The sequence below is a fragment of the Sipha flava genome, unplaced genomic scaffold (assembly GCF_003268045.1).
Source record: "Sipha flava isolate LNK unplaced genomic scaffold, YSA_version1 127_pilon_pilon, whole genome shotgun sequence".
NCBI classification, from domain to species: domain Eukaryota; kingdom Metazoa; phylum Arthropoda; class Insecta; order Hemiptera; family Aphididae; genus Sipha; species Sipha flava.
The window spans coordinates 1291611-1310804 of NW_020271753.1; the positions used below are offsets into that span (position 1 = coordinate 1291611).

At 28.0% G+C, this 19194-nt stretch overlaps 1 pseudogene; it reads right to left on the minus strand.

The window, feature by feature from the left end:
* Window positions 1-2150: 2150 nt before the first annotated feature.
* On the minus strand, window positions 2151-15272 carry LOC112694333 (annotated as a pseudogene).
* Between the last annotated feature and the right edge of the window lie 3922 nt (window positions 15273-19194).

The following is a 19194-nucleotide window of genomic DNA, read 5'->3' on the forward strand; positions in this document are numbered from 1 at the left end:
TCTATCAGCATTCAGTTATATTTAAAAATACCGAAATCCTAACAGTAATGGGGTTGCTAGAATTATCCGCATGTTTTTGTGGCCCGTACTGTAGTCGTTCGTTATACTTTTTCGCATCAATTTCGTCCGTTAAAATGCCAAAATTCAAACCGATTAAATCAGACATTTTAAAAAATCACGTATCAGAATTTGGTGACACTATATTTTCTTCTGATGGCAGTATTCTCTTTTGTAAAATGTGTGAAGTGCAAGTATGTACCGATAGACGATATATTGTGACACAACATCTAAAAATAGATAAACATTCTAGAGCAGTAAATAAGAAAACCAACAATAAAAATTCAAAAATTCAACAGTTAGTAACAAATACAAAAAAGTTAAATTTTTCGTTTGATCTATGAAAAGCATTGATGTCAAGTAATATTCCGTTACATAAAATTAATAACATACATTTCCGGTCATTTTTGGAAAAATACATCGGAAAAGAAATTTTAACAGTTACTACTTTACGCAAAACATATGTAAATGATTGCTACGATGATAATATGAAAATTATCAGAAATTATGTAACTGGTAAAAAAATATGGGTATCTATAGATGAATCAACAGACACAAGTGGACATTTCATACACCGAAAGAAAAACCACCATCATAATAATAAAAATCTATGTTAAATTAACAATAATCTTGTTAATATTGAGCCAACAAGATTTTATTATCAATTTGATGATTGTTATTATTTTTCAAACAGCCTTGTTTAACCAACCAATACACATTATTAATCATACAGTTACTATTGTAGAATTAACAGTCATTATATGATTGTTATATTAATTTTTATTGTAGATTCAACCAACATATTGTTAATTAGGTATAAAGTATCTTGTTTAACCAACCAATATACATTGTTAATTATACAGTTTTTATTGTACTATTAACAATTATTTTATCATTGGTTACAATATTTTTTTTGTAGTACCAATAAACACAGTATTGTTTAATTATTGAATATCTGATATTATACTTAAATCATTCAGCAACAGCATTACAAATAAAAAAACTCAATATTTTATAGATTCGAAGAAATATGTAACACATATTTAGTGTGGATAGTTTCTGAACAAGACTTATAATAAAAATAATAGTTATAATTAGGGAACGGATTTATATGTAATAAAAATATATAAATATGTACATATTTATGTAAGTATAATTTATAAAATATGTGCTAAAACCATCCAAATATGTAGGAAAAAAATTTAATAAAAAAAAAAATTATAATTATTAAATTATCAAAATGATTTGTTGCATTGAATTATTACAATTTTAAATTATTAAATATTAAATATCGCCTATTAGATCTAAAAATATTTTTAAAACTGCTAAATGATCGTTCCACATTAACCTACATCGGTTGATTTAAGCATATTTGAAGGGCATAATATTAGAAGGCGATAATTCCAAAATTTTAGAAGGATGTCTGCCACTCTATGTCATTGATTGATTTATAATCAATATGGCCTGAAATTTTTCTCTGTAACAACATGAATTTTCTTTTTTACAACTTCGCCTATTGGTCCGTTTACGAGTTTTCATTTTGCAATCGTTGATTCGACAATTTGCATACTTTCATTCAAGGACATATTTTTGTTTCTTATTTTGTAAATGTATGTGCAATAAAACTAAAATTCACTGAGATGAAAATTAAATTAGTTTTCAATGTTTCATTTTGCATAATATTTTGAGCTTTACTAATAGCGATATAAGTTCTGGATCTAAATTTGAAATAATTTCTTGTATTTTTGTAGGAAGAAGACGTATGAATGATGAAATAACAAAATATGTTTAAAAATATTTACAAATTAGTGATATATGTAAAAATATGGAATTATACCAAAATATGTAAAAATATGTAAAATAAAAGTAGCATCATATTAATAGAAATGATTTTAATCATGAACATTTCTTATCAAATTTTAAATATCTCGTTTTAATAAAAATATGTATTTACATATAAATCCGTTCCCTAGTTATAATATATTTTCATATATTTCGAACTTCAAAAAACTTATATTTTAAAAATATTAAATATTAAAAAATATTAAAAACACTTATTAATAAATGAGTAATATAAGTTACAGAAAAAAAAATTAATTTTGTCTTAAGTCGGATAATATTTGTCCAAGAGTATGACACGGTTTATCAAATTTTGTGTTCAAATTGTATAAATATTTTTGAATAAATATCCAAATAATAAAGGATTCAGTTGGATACTCTAAGTTAAACAAATGAATTAATTTAAAACATACATCAATTGCATTAATAATTGAGAAAACTTTATACTTTATATAATCAAAGAAAACAACTATTTCTTTTGGACATATGGGTGAACCAACTATTAAAATAAATGGTTGGATAGGATTTTTTTCATTGCGCCGTAGAGTGATGTATTGTTCAATTTCACTAACCGAATTCTTAAAAACCATGAAACTATTTTGTGAATCTTTAATGGAGTGTTTTATTTGATTTATTTTTCCATTATGGTCTCTGGCTCTAGAAACTTTTTTAAACGTTGGTACAAAAATGGCATGCAATAAATAAAACAAAACTGTATTCGTTACATCTGAAAAATTTAACATACAAAAATTAATCTAATAAATATATTATTTCTGAGTAAAAATGTTTACTTTGACTTATGTCTAGAGTATCCTTAAATATTTCTAATAATTTGCGAATTGAAGAATCTCATCAATCAAATTCATTATTTTTTCGGATTTTTCTTCAAATGAGCTCATCAAGTCCTGACAGTCTGGATATAATGTTATGAAGTCAATATTAACCTAAAATGTTGATTTAAACTTAACTGAATCAAAAAGTATCATTAACGTGCCCAGCCTTGATTATTTATAACATTTTTTTTTTTAATAAAAGTAAACGTTAACTGTGCTTAACACAAAATATATAGGTACTTACAAGTCGGTATCCAAAAGGTAATTTAAAACTATTCCAGTCGCTAATTATGTCACTTATTGAAGTTGCCTTTTGAATTTCGTTTAACCTAAATTTTGTTGTTGCTTTCCAATTATGTTCAAGTTCCGGGAATGCACAATTTCTGTTATTTTTAATTTGATCCACTATGTAATTGATATCTTTTTCTGGTTCTGAGACGTATCATAAATGCAATAAGTAAAAATACTAGCCACTAGGCAGTGAGTTAAAAATATCTTACCAAAATGTATTCTATGTTTGCGATTAATGGGCTTATCAACATTTTTTACATTTGATTAACAAGACCAGTTGATTTTAAAAACCTCATGGAATTATAAAACTTTAAGTAAAGTTTTCCTTTTGGATTCTTGTTTGATTCGTACTTCATAAAATATGTATCCTAAAATTATTTTTTAAACAGTTATTGTTAGTACCAGTTATGTAATTACTTATTACTACTATAACTTACTTTTACTTCTGATGGAAACATAGAAATTATTTTATCATCAATAAAATCAGCAAGATTGACCGACATAATCATTTTTTTGGTAATGATGTAACTAATGATGATATCTACTAATAATGATCTAATATTATCATTAAACCTATTGTTAGTTTTATAATAATCTAATATCATTCCACCAGTAGTTGATGCGTTCAATATGACACCCAAATCAATATGACCCATATTATGAACTACAGATTTTTGTTGCTGAAATGTTTTTGTGATAGGAATATTTTGTGGAATTGTAGTACTAATATTTCCATTTTCAGATAAACTTTTTTTCCAATTTTCCAAATTATTAATGAACAAAACTCGAATTGCTAATGGAAATTTATTCAATAATTCTTTACAACCTTCATCTTTTAACAATTTCATCACTTTCAGATCTATTAATTCAGCTAAAAAAAATTTACCAAATATTGTTAAAAATAATATAATAATTTATAATAAACAATGATTCTATTGGTTTTTAACTAACTAACCAAGCAGTGTTTGATAAACGCATTCCAATCCCCAATCATTGAGCAAGTGTAATAGAGGTTGAAGATCTTCGGTCGGATATATATAGTACTACTAGTATCCTGGTACTACTGGCATTACAATAGCAGAAGATTCTGGATCTAAACTCTATTAATATACAAACAATGATTAACTATATTTTTTTATAGTAAGTATAGTATGTCAAAACTATTGCAGGAACTAAAAGAATCCAGAGAAAAGTATGAGATTCATGCAAATGTAAAGGTTAAAAATTAAAAATACTCGCAAAATGATTATTTTCATTATTTGATTGTAAAGATTCTTGTATGTTGTCAAAAATTTCAAATTGCTCCATTATACAATAAAATATATATAGTAAGTAAACAATTTATATTTGAAAAGCATAATATTTACAGTAAGTAGGTATATGAGTATATAAATGTTAAAAAAATTCTTAAAGGCGAATCATTAATTTTCCTGATGGTGATGGTGTTATGTTAATTGGTGGTCCACTAAATTCGTCTACATTATAAATTACACAATCTTCAACAACAGTTTTATTACAATTTACCTCAAATGCTTCAAAATGTGAATTAAAGTTGATAATCTTAATTTGCTTAGCTAGAATGTGAATTTTTTTACTCGGTAGGTATATTAAAAACTATTACTTTTATAATTTCAAACAACCTCATCTCTTCTATAAATTTTGTCAAATAATATCCTTTTTTATAAATGTTCCCATAAATTCTATTTGGTTGTAACAACAAAAATCAAAAGATGACAGAGAAAGAATTTTACATATATTATCTGAACTTAAACTATGTATTTTGTGCTTTTCTTTTAATATGATTTCTTGAGCACTGTAATGTAAAAGGATATGAGCAAACTTATACTGGCATTTTTTTGCTAAAGTTAAAGTTATATTTTTTCTGGATGTTGTAGTTCGAACGTACATTTTTAATTCTCTATGTTTCCCTTCATATTTAAAACATCAATAAAATCTAGGGGGCCCAGAGTAATGAATTATTATTTTTATTATTATGGATCTGCCACTTCTTTTTGATGCATCAACTTTTTTCATCTCCTTCCTAAACGCGTTTCTTAGGTTTTGTATCTTACTTTTTACAAAATCTGTGTTAGCTAAAGGGAAATGTGGTACTAACTCTACGAGACGTGCGTATGCTATTTTTTAAGTTTCGGTTTGTATAATCTTTACTTTTCAATTGCCATAAACAATTATATTGTTTATAGAAATTAATAAAATCTATGAGCAACTTCTTACTCCACTCAGAAAAAGACATAGCAGGAGATATAGGTAAAAGAGAAACAAAGCAAGAGTACAAATTTTAATTTTAAAAAATTTATAAAAATCAACGACACCACTAGGCGTGTGTAGTTGGTGTTTACAACTAAAACTGTGGACTGCAGACTGTGACCGTCCATACACGTACAAGTCAAATAACAATATTTATCTTTCAAAAATATCTTTAGCGATAACGTTCGATTCGCGGTCTGTGATATTTTTATCCCATATACGTACAAATCAACTGAGCGATTTGGTCGGCCAAGGGACAAATTCGACAGATAAACCTTTCGGATATGGCCTGCTATTGTATACGTTTCACTTTCTGTGTAGCGTCCTCTTAAGCAGATACCGACCGATCGTCGATTAAACGGAAAATAGTCATAAAGATAACATAATATATACTATTAAGGCCACGGTCACACGAGCGTTTTACTGACGTGCGTTACGACGGACGTCACAACGTCCGTTGTTGAATTATGTTGAATTATATTACGACGGTCACACATTTGACGTCCGTCGGATTTCCCGTCCGTTCGACGTCGACGACGTCCGATACATGCTACGACGGACGTTGTAGTTTATTATTAAATATTATCGACTCGGTCACATGAACGCTGTTTTGACGCACGTTAATCGTGAAAATCGTTCAATTACTTTGTATATTTTTTTATTTTTTACCTCAAAGTAACTGCCAACATCTCTTCTGCTGGTATCGCAGATCTCATAACTGTATCTTGACGTATTATATTTGTTTTAATTTTATTAAACAGCTCGTCAAATGTGTTTTGAGACATGCGAAAATAATTAAAAAATTTCGCATTGTCAGCTCTCAGCAAGTTATATAGATTGTAAAATTCACCATTTAATAATCGTTCACTATTTATTGGATGAACCCACCATTTTCGATTCACGCGTTTTTTTTTTCGTAATACTCGTATAGCAGAGTACACAAAAATCGCGGTATCCAAATCGTCCATTTTGTAGAAAGCGAAATGAACAACTGACGTTTTATTTTACGTTCGTGTGACTAGAGTAGTGACGTCCGTTATAACTTAACGTCCGTTGCAACGTCCGTTCTTTCAACGCTCGTGTGACCGTGGCCTAAACTGGTAATCGGTCAAAATATCCAAATTTATCCGTTTTTCTAAAAATTAGTATCAAATTATTTAATTGACTTGTTAGTAGCAATATCACAGTATATTATTATCGATTATGACCGTTATGGGTATTGTTAAATTGAGATATCATTCCATTTTGAATTCTGGTTTTTACTGTTGGGTTTGATAAATTGCCTAGTAGCAGTAAATTGAACGAATATTTAAACGGTAATAAGTTGCAAACGGATTACTGAAATTAAATTCTGTAAACGTTAAAATTATTTTTTTCAGTATGTTTATAAATTTTCGCTATCGAAAATAGGTATTGCTATTTGAAAATCAAAATTTGATGGTGTTTTATCAAATAAGAGAGGAAGTTAAAATTATCAAAATTGTAACACAGTGTAAAATAGTAAAACCCAGAAAGTTAAAAAAAAAATTATTTTAAAATTCCTAATACTTCCCGAGATATTAACTGGTTCAAGATAAAAAAATCACTCTGTATTTTGTGATATAACGATTAACGTAATTTATTATACTTTTAGTAATATACAGCGTATATAGGTTGAATTAATTTTATGAGCTAATTTTTTTAATTTAATATTTAAGCTAATATTTTCAGAAAATTTAGGTTTTTTTATAATTAAATAATTTGATATTTGAGCTAGTTGTATTAGAAAATATAGTGTAATGTACTAATTTTCGGAAAAACGGATAAATTTGGATATTTTGACCTAGATTCGTTTAAACTATTTTATTATTTACGCGTTCTGGACGACCAGCAGTGTGAAGGTACAGCATCCATGACATTATAAATTGTATTTCTATTTTATACTGCGGCTTGCAACCAGTGCCGTGTTAAGCTATGGAGCCGCTCCAGAAGAAATTAAAATATACCACCCTTAAAAAATTACAATTCAAAATAAAAAATAATATATGTAACAGAAATAAAAAATATTATAGTTATACAGTCATACAGAAAAATTATAATTATATATTTTTTATTTTATGTTGATCCTCAAAAATGTTCTGCCTGGGGCAATTGCCTCCCCCCTTGCCCCCCGTTAAACGCGTCTCTGCCTGTGACTAGACACTAGTTGGACCATTTTTCATCAGCGAAAAACAGACGCATGGATTCTATTCATAAAATAACTCTATAAGTCAGTTATTTTGAAATTATTTAATAATAAATACTATAATATACTTATACAGGTACTATGTTTTAGATACTTTGACAGATAAAATATTAATCTTAAAAGTAATAATCAGGGCTCCTAACTTGAAGCATTTACATTTTTTTTTTTTTTTTGAGAGGTCCCAGAAATACCTATGTGAGCTATAAATTTGTTATTTGATATTTTGCATTTTTAAGTCTTTTTCAGTTCCGTACCATTTAAAACATTTTCTCTTAATAATAACAAGTAATTATAGTAGTATTTATTATTGATATTTATAATTCACTCATGGTAGTTAATTAATTCTTCTTATTTCGGTTTAAATTAAATATTTATTTGTATCATATAGCGACGCGATCGGTACGTTAACTGCCATGTGTACATTATTTTGTACACGGGAAAATTGCCGTTCATACATAGGCATTTTTTTGTATGTTTGTCAAAATCTAAAAAAAAAATTTTTTATCACAAATGTTTTGTTATTTGGCATAATGTTTTATAGTATTTTAAAAAGACATTTCCATACGGAAAATTCAAAATGTAGACCGTGTCAAAATAATGTACACGTGGCCTCCTAGACCAGACTTAGTAATATTCTTTAATATTATTATTAGGTTACTACAGTATTATCAGTACAGTTTACAGTATTTTTTATTGCCCACAAAACAAAAAAGGCATAGGTAATTTAGTAAACAACGCAAATTTATTTTTTATTTTATATCCATAAAGGAAATTTTTTTTGAACATTGTAAAAATTGAAAAGGTATCATTTATAAAAAAAAATAATGTTATAAGTAATACGTAAAATTCAATTTTTTATTATATATTTCTAAATGTTTTTTTAACAATAATTTTTTTTTAATAATTATATTATGTCAAAGTGGAATATGTAAAATAAAAATCATATACATAATTGTAATTTTATTAATATTTATTAGAGAATACATTCAATTCAGATGTCTAAAATTAGTCAAAATTAAAAGTATATTACAATAGTAACAAGTACTGCTACGTGTTCGCTAAAAATATAGAAATGGTCTAAAGGGCCACGAGATTCATATTCCTATCAAAAATCAACAGTACCGAGTCAGAATTTTGTACACGGATATGATGAGTTCAAAAACGTCAGTGTACATAATAATGTACATGAAGCAAGTTTGGCAATTTATGGCGTGTACACAAAAATGTACACATGGCCTTCCGGGCAATGTACAAAAAAAGTAGATGGCAGTAAACGTGTTAATATTCGTAATAAGAGTTTAAAATTTTTTTCAACATGATATAATTTTTTTTTTATACTTTTGTATTTTTAGTGCATATTTAAGCACTCTTATGAATATTTTTATGAGCATATTATAACTTATAACTAAGCTTATAACTTCCATTTTTAGAGCTAAAAGTTATGAGCCCCTTGCAATAATATTTAATAATTAATAATATGTGTACAGTATATTATTTTATATTTAATATATTAAATCTATGACTAGAAGTATTATACTTAAAGTCACCACCACCACCACCACCACCACCAGAATTCATGAACTACCACTGAATATAATACAATGAAATTACTTTTTTTCACCTACCTATTCAGTCGATCATGTACGATTCCAAAAAATATTTAAATCAATTTTAGTGAACATTTTTTAGATCAATCCGAATAGTACCCTTTAAAATAAAGATATATATTCATTTATGCTACAAATATCGAATAAATCTATAATCCGTATAAGACTATCTCTATACATAGTATAAGATATTTTAGTGTCGGTGAAACACTTCAGTACATAATGTATATAATATGTAAACACATAATGATAGGGAAGCGAACGAAACAGAGTTCAGAAATCCTCTTGCTCGTCGTACTTCGTACCGAAACGTTTTCAAACCGTTGTACATGTACAAACAGGCTCGTTTTAAAATATTTCTACCGGAGTGGGGGAGGGGGGAACTCGTTTACGAGATGGGCGCCGCGATGTCGCTGTGCACACGCACGGGCAGATGCATCGGACGAAAACCGTCTGCGGTGCAGCTGTCGATTCCCCATACCCGTCTTGATTATAACCCCGGCGGAGCGTTGGTATGTGCGCGCGCTTGCGTGAACGTTCTCACGGTTAGCGGTTACCATGTGTATCGGGGGTTCTATTACATTGTCTGTGTGTGCCGCGGGATGTGTACGGCACGTAATTTATTACCCAACCCATTATTACTATTATTATTTCAAATACATGTGAATGGGGCGCGCCCAAAATCTCGAGACGCATGTTTTTTTCGAGTACACCTATAAGAGATATAAACATAGCGCGAGAGCACGCACGAATGTACAGGATTAATATACGGGTTTCTCTCGGAACGGAATGTTATCCGATAAAAATAATAATAATACTATAATGTTCTTGTTACACTGACGGTTATTTTTTTTTTGTACGAGATCTTATGTCCATAATAATAGATAACGATATGCAATGGCACGTACATTATAACATTAGATCTTTTTTCGAAGAATATTTTAATTGTCGTTGGAAACCGGTCCTTTTACGTCCACGTATTACGAAAAAGTCGAACCACGTAAATCCCGATTTATCAAGTACAAACAATAATAATTGTTGCCCGATACCATTTAATGCGTACCAATCGACCATACACTTCCGGAATATTCAAACTCGATTTGACGCTAAACGGTTATAACAAAATAATTTATTTCTCAATGTCTCGTTAGCAAAAAACAACGGATCTAAATCAACGTACAGGTTCTTAAAGAAACTCTATTAATTTGATCAATGTATTTTGAATTTTATCTTAAAAACAAGAATTAAGATCGATTTTAATAGATTGTAAATATATTTATTTCAAGCTCTGGTGGTTGTTTTCTCGACCGGAGCATTATGTTATTGTTTTGAAAAATTATAATTTATTATAAACTTAAATTTTCAATGTACAATATATAATATATATTAATATTATTTCATACCGTTTGTAAATTATTTTATAACAATGAGAATTTTTCTATTCGAGGAGCTATATTTTTTATTTATGGTTTTTCTTAATTAACCGTTCAAGATAAATAATATCAACACGAATATTTAAACACGGTTTACTTAAACTTCGAATACATTTTATTGGTAAAATCAAATTATTTTGTTAAATATTTTATAATAATTAAGAAATTGTGTATGTAAAAACGTATTAAATAAACATATTTAATAAACACATGTACTCAGTATGAAAATATATGAATAAGATATAAATAATACTATTACAAAGATAAACATTCGACACATTTGCTTTATATAATATCGATTTTTTGTTATTTCAAATTTTACCATTCATATAATATTATAACTATTTACTTGTTCTATTTTATTTCATTCGATGACATATTAAAACGTCGAAAAATTAGTGCATCCATTAAATGAGTATTGTGCAAAACGAAAACTGTTGATAATAGTTGATATTTCTCAACGATTAAATCAGATACTGTAGTCTATTGATGAATTTTGTGAATAATAAATTAACAATGTGAAGAAATAAATAATCCACATATTATAAACTATAGTTTATTCTACCGTAGCTTTCACTGTCTTTGTATTCAAATTGAAATTTTCAATACTGTTATTAAAACTTGTTTACTACCAAAAAACTAACGATTGTAACATAAAAATATATTATATATTATTAGTAAGTGGTACAATACTGCATGTTACGAATATGTTATACTAAATAATAATAGTAACAATGGTGCGCTTCATATGGACCACAAATATTGTGATACATTTAATACTCGCATTATGTACCACTGAACGCGTTAACTTTATCGAGCTACATAGATATGCTTGTTTTTATTACTAGTTAGTCATTTTTTGATGCATTTATGCATACCTATTGTATATTTTTGTATTTATTAGAGCTATATAAGTCCTTAATAATTTTACTCGCCTATTTTTTTTTTTTTTTTTTACTACATAATATTTGGTACTTTTTGTTGTGCATAGGTATTTAGTCATTCTTTTGTGCACAAATGCATGCATATTTGTGTATTTTATAGAGCTAGAAGTCCCTAACCCCAATAATAATCATAACAACTGACAATATTTGTTTCCATATTCTTTAACTTGCAAATATTGGCCAAAAATATATTTTTGTAAATTAGAAACATGGTTAAGATCAAGAATAGGCCAGCATAGAACGGTTTGGCTTTACTGCATGTGCATAAAAATATTATTGTATCCATTGATGAAACAATCAAAAAATTTGCCAAAATGAAAAAAAAACATTTGAAATTTGTTATTTGACCACTTACCAACCTTATGTTTTCTACTTAGATATATGTAAAATTAAGTTACTTATCTTAATTGTTTCTTAAAGTTTTTAAAAAATAACTAATAGATACTATTACTACTATGATTATTTGTTGTTTTTTTTACAGGATTCAGACTGAAGGTACAATTTTAATATAAGAACTATTTGTGTTGTTATTATTAATACTTATTTTATATGCAGTAGGTTTTAAATATATTTATTAAATACATATTTAATTCAATTTAGCACTTATATTTTTATTTATACACTCGAATGATCAACAGGAACATGAGCTGTTGGTAATGAACTAGGGGCGTACCCAGGAATTTTTTAGGGGGGGGGTCCAACATTTTTATTTTATATGTTCTCTAATTATAATTATAGTTTAATTTAATACCAACAAATTACTATTTATAACTAAAGTAATAGTTACAATAGTTATACACACATCACACATATTCTGCACAAAGGTTTACTATAATAGGTAGGTACTATAATTTGAGATCAATATTTATTTGGTAGTAGTGTTATAAAAAAAATACATTAGTTAATTAATAATAATAAATAATATTAAAAACGCAGTATAAATTAAACATGCCTTATGCATTATAGGTATATTATATAATCTATAAACTTTGTACATTGAAGATAATGGAAAATTAAAATACACCATATACTATTTACAATTAAGCCATTGAGTATGTAGAAATTTCAAGGGGGTCCGGACCCGAACCCCTCCCCCTTGGATACATCCCTGTAATGAACTGTAAATTATTTTTAAGTTTGTATTGAAGCAAAATTAGTTTCACCCTGTAACGATTGTTACATATTATTAATGTCTACTCATGTAATTTGGATATTGCTGAGTAGACATCACGTTAATTTACATGTTTACGATATTACATTAAGTCGCGGCAGTTCTGCCACGACGTTCTTCCGATGTAGCTGAACTCCATATTGTCTTGATGTAGTCCATAGTCCGTAAGTCACATTTATATATGTATATTATATAATAATAACTAAACTAAATCGATCTAAATTTATTTGTAATATTAAGATCTTTCCTTTTATGCTCCCGAGCTACAGTATAATATATTCACAAGGATTAGAAAACCTTCCCTGAATATCATATAATTAACTGGTCATCCCCGACCACGTTACAACCCCCTCCCCATGGCCTCAACTCAAATAAGCCCTTGTCGACCGCTCGTGTGGTTCCTGTAAAATGGTATTCATTGTAAAGTTTTTGTTCTTTGTAGTATTTTCAAAATACACATTACTATTATATCATACTATATAGGTTACCTACTATTAATCTCAGTATAGCTTATATTTTATATTTATTTCATAAACCATTTAAGATTCAATGGGAATCTTTCGGACGATCATTATTGTTCGGCCATCGGCATCTGCAGCGAATCGTTTCTTTTCTTTCATTGATGATGTATTAATGCACACCCAATTAAGTTACAATAACTCGAAAACGAATAGCTTAATATAAAAAAAAAGTGATGGGAGAGATTATGGTTTGGATTACGGCACATCTATTCCATTCATCTACAATAATTATAAGGTAAATTTATCGGCGTAGTGCACACGCAAGTAAAATGTGTTCGGGCTTCACATTTTATTTTTTTATGCTTTCAACCTACAAATATAGATTACATTACTGTATTAGTTTAAGTAATTAGCTGTAACAATTCCGTTATCAAGTTGGATGCATCAACTTAAACAAAAATAAATTATAAGTATACGTTTATTACTTTTGACTTTAATTTGTTTAATTTTAATAATTAAAGTAACTGTCTATATAAGCATATAACGGTAATACAATTATCCGATTTACACTTAAATATTTTAGTAGAAAAAGTAATAGATATTTTGAATTTAAATTCTTTCGAAAAATGTAATTAATTCCACTGAAAAACTCGTGGGGGGCCCGCGGAGTCTTACTAATTAATATTAATAGCATATTTTACCGAGTTCAAAAAAGAGTAAGTGCAACAATTATAACTACTATTACTACTACTAGATATACTCACAGTGTTTTAAGATATAATAACATTTAATTCAGTACAAGCGCGCATGGTAACAGCAGGGCCGTAGCAACCAAATGTTGCGTTCAGAACAACACTGCAAAATGCGTCCTTAAATATTTTAATTTATAAAAAAAACTTATAAAAAAACAGAATATTTTTTACAAACACAATATAAATAATAATTTTTTATAATGATTATATAAGTGTTTGTTAATTTTATTTAAATCAATAAATTATTAAAATATAAATATACATTATAATTATAAGTAGATACATAGGTATAACATAATTATATTTATAAATCATATAAGTTAATACAAAAATACATAAATACATAATATTACTTTTACTAAGAAGTAATAAGTTATAACTAATAACAATTAAATTGCAAATTTTTAATTTTTGCACTCTCCTAGGAATTGTGCCCGGGGCGTAGGCACCTCTAGACCCTAGATATGTTTTACACAGACGAGTAAAATGAACCGTTTGTCTAAAAACAAATGGGTCTTCATAGTAAACTCGTAGAAATCGTTAAGCATATCGGTTGTCGGGTGGCCGTGCATTTTTTGCAGGAGACCGTGGCCGGCGGTTATTTCAAGGTTGTCGATTACACGGCGAAACACCTGCGCCTTCATGCATGCCACTTATATGCGGTTGTCGCTACTGATGGGCACAACATCCGACGTATCGTTTCGAACAACGTCTTAGCGTGTCCCTCAGCGATAAAATTCATGTCAAAATAAATAAGATTATAATAATAAGATGTACATTGTTTAAGACTATCATGCACTGCATCAATACCTGTGAAAGCATCTACATTGGTTTTAGATAATGTTATTTTTCCTCCGTAACGGGGATTTGATTTTCGGAATAAATCATGTATACGTGTGTAGAAACTAAACAGAAAAAAATAATAGTAAAAATTTTTGAAATAACATTGTACGTATGCCTGGTGACGGGGATATAAAAACACCCCGGCCGTCGTTTTATCTGCGCGTTACTTGTTATCCATCATAAATCATCTTTTATACAATCTATTATAAAACACTCCTTTGTGGAAATCGACGAGGATAGAAATAATTGTAATAAAATGTCCGAACTCTGGAATGTGGTTCTGTTGCATTTGGAGAAACTCTTTCTATATAAGAAAACACGGCAGTTACGTCAATTTATTATTGTTTAATTTATTTATTTTCATATTAAAGAAAAAAAAAAATGTTAATGAATAAGCGGTAATAGGATGTGTGTTAACCAGTTGTTTAATTTTTCGATATTATGTGCACACAATAACATTAAAACTACACGTTCTTCAAAAATTTGAGCCACGTAATATGCGTCAGGATCTGGTAGACGGTTTAAAGGTAACTTTATCCACATGTCCATATTGGATTTTATATTAGAAACTGCTACTCTTAAATCTGGTTTTTTTTAACTAAATATTTTATTAAATATTATATTTGTAACTAAAATTATTAAAATACACGTATACGGCATAAGTGCAAAAATAACCGGATAAAAGTTGTAATTTTTTGTAAGAAGATGCGTTTAGAAGAAATGTACCTAGTTAATTATTTATTCATCGGTTTTAAGAAATATAAATACATAAATTGCGTATTATGTATGTACATTTATACATTATTTTATAGAAAACTTATTGTTTATTATTACTTATTACTCATTCGAGTAGAATACCTACACCAAAACTCTAACATTTACGTGCCCATTTAAGTGCCAATACGTTTGAACATTTAATAGAGATATAAAAATATTTTAATTTCAAACGAAATTATCATCAATGTAAATGAATCTCTATGCCATTATAGACTATAGAAAGATACAAAAACGAAATTAAAATATAATTATTTGCCCGCATCTGTTCGTCATTGATGTTTCCACTAGAAAATGTTTTACAAATACCTTTTGTAAAATTCATTAAAATTTTATTTCAAAATTATTTTTAAAAATAAAAATGATAACGATATTTGTTTTAAGACATATGCACCGTTTTTAATTGTAAATAATTGCAACTCCTTATAGTAGACATACTGTACCAAAGTACAGTCCTTTCTAGTGTCCACTATACAGTGGTTTTATTATACAATCGCATAAATACAACATATTTAATCTTATTTTTACGTCAAATGCAACTCGGCAATGTCAAAAAGGCTTCACGCTATCCACGAAGGAATCGTAACAATATTCGGTCTGTTTTTATTCGCATTCGAAATACTCTCAACAACATTGAGCTACACACGAATTGCGTTCTGAAAAAAAATGGATACACGATTTGCGTCCGCCCTAATCTAAACGACTATATGAATTGCGTCCGGTTTTATTTAAATTATTACTAATTAATAATATTACTACTAATTATAATTACTATTATTTTTTTGGCCTCTCATTTTTACAACCATATGAAATATGGTTTTAATAATATAAAATATAAAATAATATGAAATATGGTAGAGGATTGTTTTACTGACGATATTGTACCAAATTTACCCGAGGATGAAAAAGTACAGCAATATTTCAATTATATATTAAATACATACATAAAGCTTGATTGTGACCTACCTGTGTGGGCAATGTATTCATGTTCTATAATTCGAACTACGAATAATTGTGAAGCCATACACTGCAAGTTTAATATTATGTTTTACTCAATATACCTAAATATATTCCAATTTACAGATGTTTTAAAAAATGTACATAAAGAAACTTGTATTAAACAACAAATTATTCATATAACTAAAAACAGACAAGTGATGGTACGTGAAAAAGAAGATTATTTAAAGGGAAATATGGCAAAATATGAAAGTGGCCAATTAACTCGTCTTGATTAAGTTTAATAATTAAGTTTTTACCAGTTTTTTTAATTAATACATTTTTTTTATTATTGTTTATTTTAATTATTATATTACATTCCTATAATTTAAACCTACACATTTTCGTTTTACTTATTTCTAATATAACAACGACAAAAAAACAATATTTTTAACCTATCGAGAGTTTTAAATCTGTATGAAAATAATGTTTTTACGTTGGGACGCAATTCGTGTAGTCATTAAACGTTGTCGAAACGTAATTCGTATAATCGTTAAATATGTTTGGAACGCAATTTATGTAAAAAAGGGATTTTGGGAAGCAATTCATGTGCAGCGCAACATTGATGCCAAACGGTACTCACGTTATCGGTGAATACACACCGCGTGTTGTAATATATATATTTCTTTTCGAAAATCAAAACGGCCGTTTGAACAGTGTTGTTTATTAATTTTCGTGTTTTGATCTACCGAAACCGTAATTGTGTTGTGCTCGCTGATATATGCTAAAATTACATGAACACGTATAGATTTCAACAAAATAAAAACGCGTCAAATATACGAGAAGAAACCAGTGGCGTACACATGGGGGGGGGTATTCAAACCCCCCCCCCATTGATTTTTAAGGTCCTTTATTAAAACTGCAAAAATAGCCAATATTTAAAATTAATATTACGACGATATAATATAACATTCATTATACATATACATATATGTATAAACACAAAATATCAAATATTATATATTTATACTTGTATATTGAAATATAGTAGCATTATAAAATAGATGTTACTGTTGAGAAGTGATTTAATCTTAGATTGCCGACCGACTCGTGATCGCTTAAAACAAACCCAACTATATTTAGATTACATTGTATTTGTCTGTTTGTTATCGGGGCGTCGTCGCAATAATAATTGTGATCATTATAGCAAGGACTCATGCACTAAAAAATCATCAAATACCATATGCATTTAAAAATACGCTCTTATGCATCAAAAAATTAAAAATATGCGGTTAAATATGCTCTTAAAAAAATGAATTTATTATTACTCACTATAAGTTTTAACTAGATTTATTTTATTAAATTGATTTGGAATTTCTTTTGAATGTTGGATCCCAATCTTCTTAATTATTATTCTGCACATAATAAAACAAAAAAGGTATTTTAAAATAATTGTTGAATTATTCTCAAATATTCACCTTACCTAAATTAGAATTGCACTGAATTATTAAACACACGAAACTAACACACACGCGGTAAATCTTCTAGAACTAATCTAATCTACCCACTGACTATAGATACTTGATATCATTTTTAATTTATCGTTTTATATTCGATTTGTATTATAAAAATACAAAAATAGACATAATAAATACTAGGGATGGGCCGACACCACTTTTTACCGATACCCGATATTATAATCACAAGTAAAAACTAAGTTGATTTTTAATATATTACATAAAAAAATCATCTTTTTTGGCAAAATCATGAACTGATACTAAAATTAATCCGATACCACAAACCGATAAAACCGATACTCGATATTATAATCACAAGTAGTTTTTGCGGTATCGGTTCAAATATCAGTTTTGAAAATAAACCGATACCGATATTTCCGATACCACCAATGTCGTCCGATACCATGTATCGGTTCTATAATCGGACCACCCCTAATAAATACTGACCATTATTATTATTTTAAGATAAAATTTATCTCTTCGTCTTTATAAGTTTATAACAAATTGTTAACCTTAATTCATGAAAAATATTCACCAAAGCGCATGATTTTCGATAAACCATCAAAATATGCACTAAAAGCTTAAAATATGCCCCTTAAACCAAAAAATATTCAAATATGCAAAAATATGCACAAAAAACTTTGAGTATTTCATCATAAACGTTATGAAATGTATTTTGTACATATTACGCATACGACAAAGTTAACTAGAAAAAATATGCAAATGCATGAAAGTCTTTGCTCTAGTTATCATCTATAATATTATATTTAGTCTATTTAGTATTTTGTGTCTGTACTATCACTGACGCTAAACAGTAAACCTTGTCAGTTATTTTATGTTTTTTCTGTTATATTAATTATTACTTAATTTGTTTAAATGACGAAAAACAATAAAAAAAATAAATAATTATTTTTCATCTGATTCAAATAAGAAAAAAAGCATTGATCAGAATGTGAACGAAATTCACATTCCTGCAATAACAACACTAAATGCTGAGTCAAGTAATACATAGTGTACAAAAAATGTGTACCTAATTATTAATGATTTTTAAAATTTTTAGGTACTCTTATAGCTTCTTCAGATATTGTTATTTTTCGAGAAAATGACGTCGGCATGTTTGTGAAATTGGATAGAAATTTAAACTGATAATGAAAAACATCAAGTAAAATTTTAATTGTCCACTATACTTTATTGTGTTTTAATCGTCAATTTGCTAGATTCTTAGCAGTAGTGTTTTGGAGGGT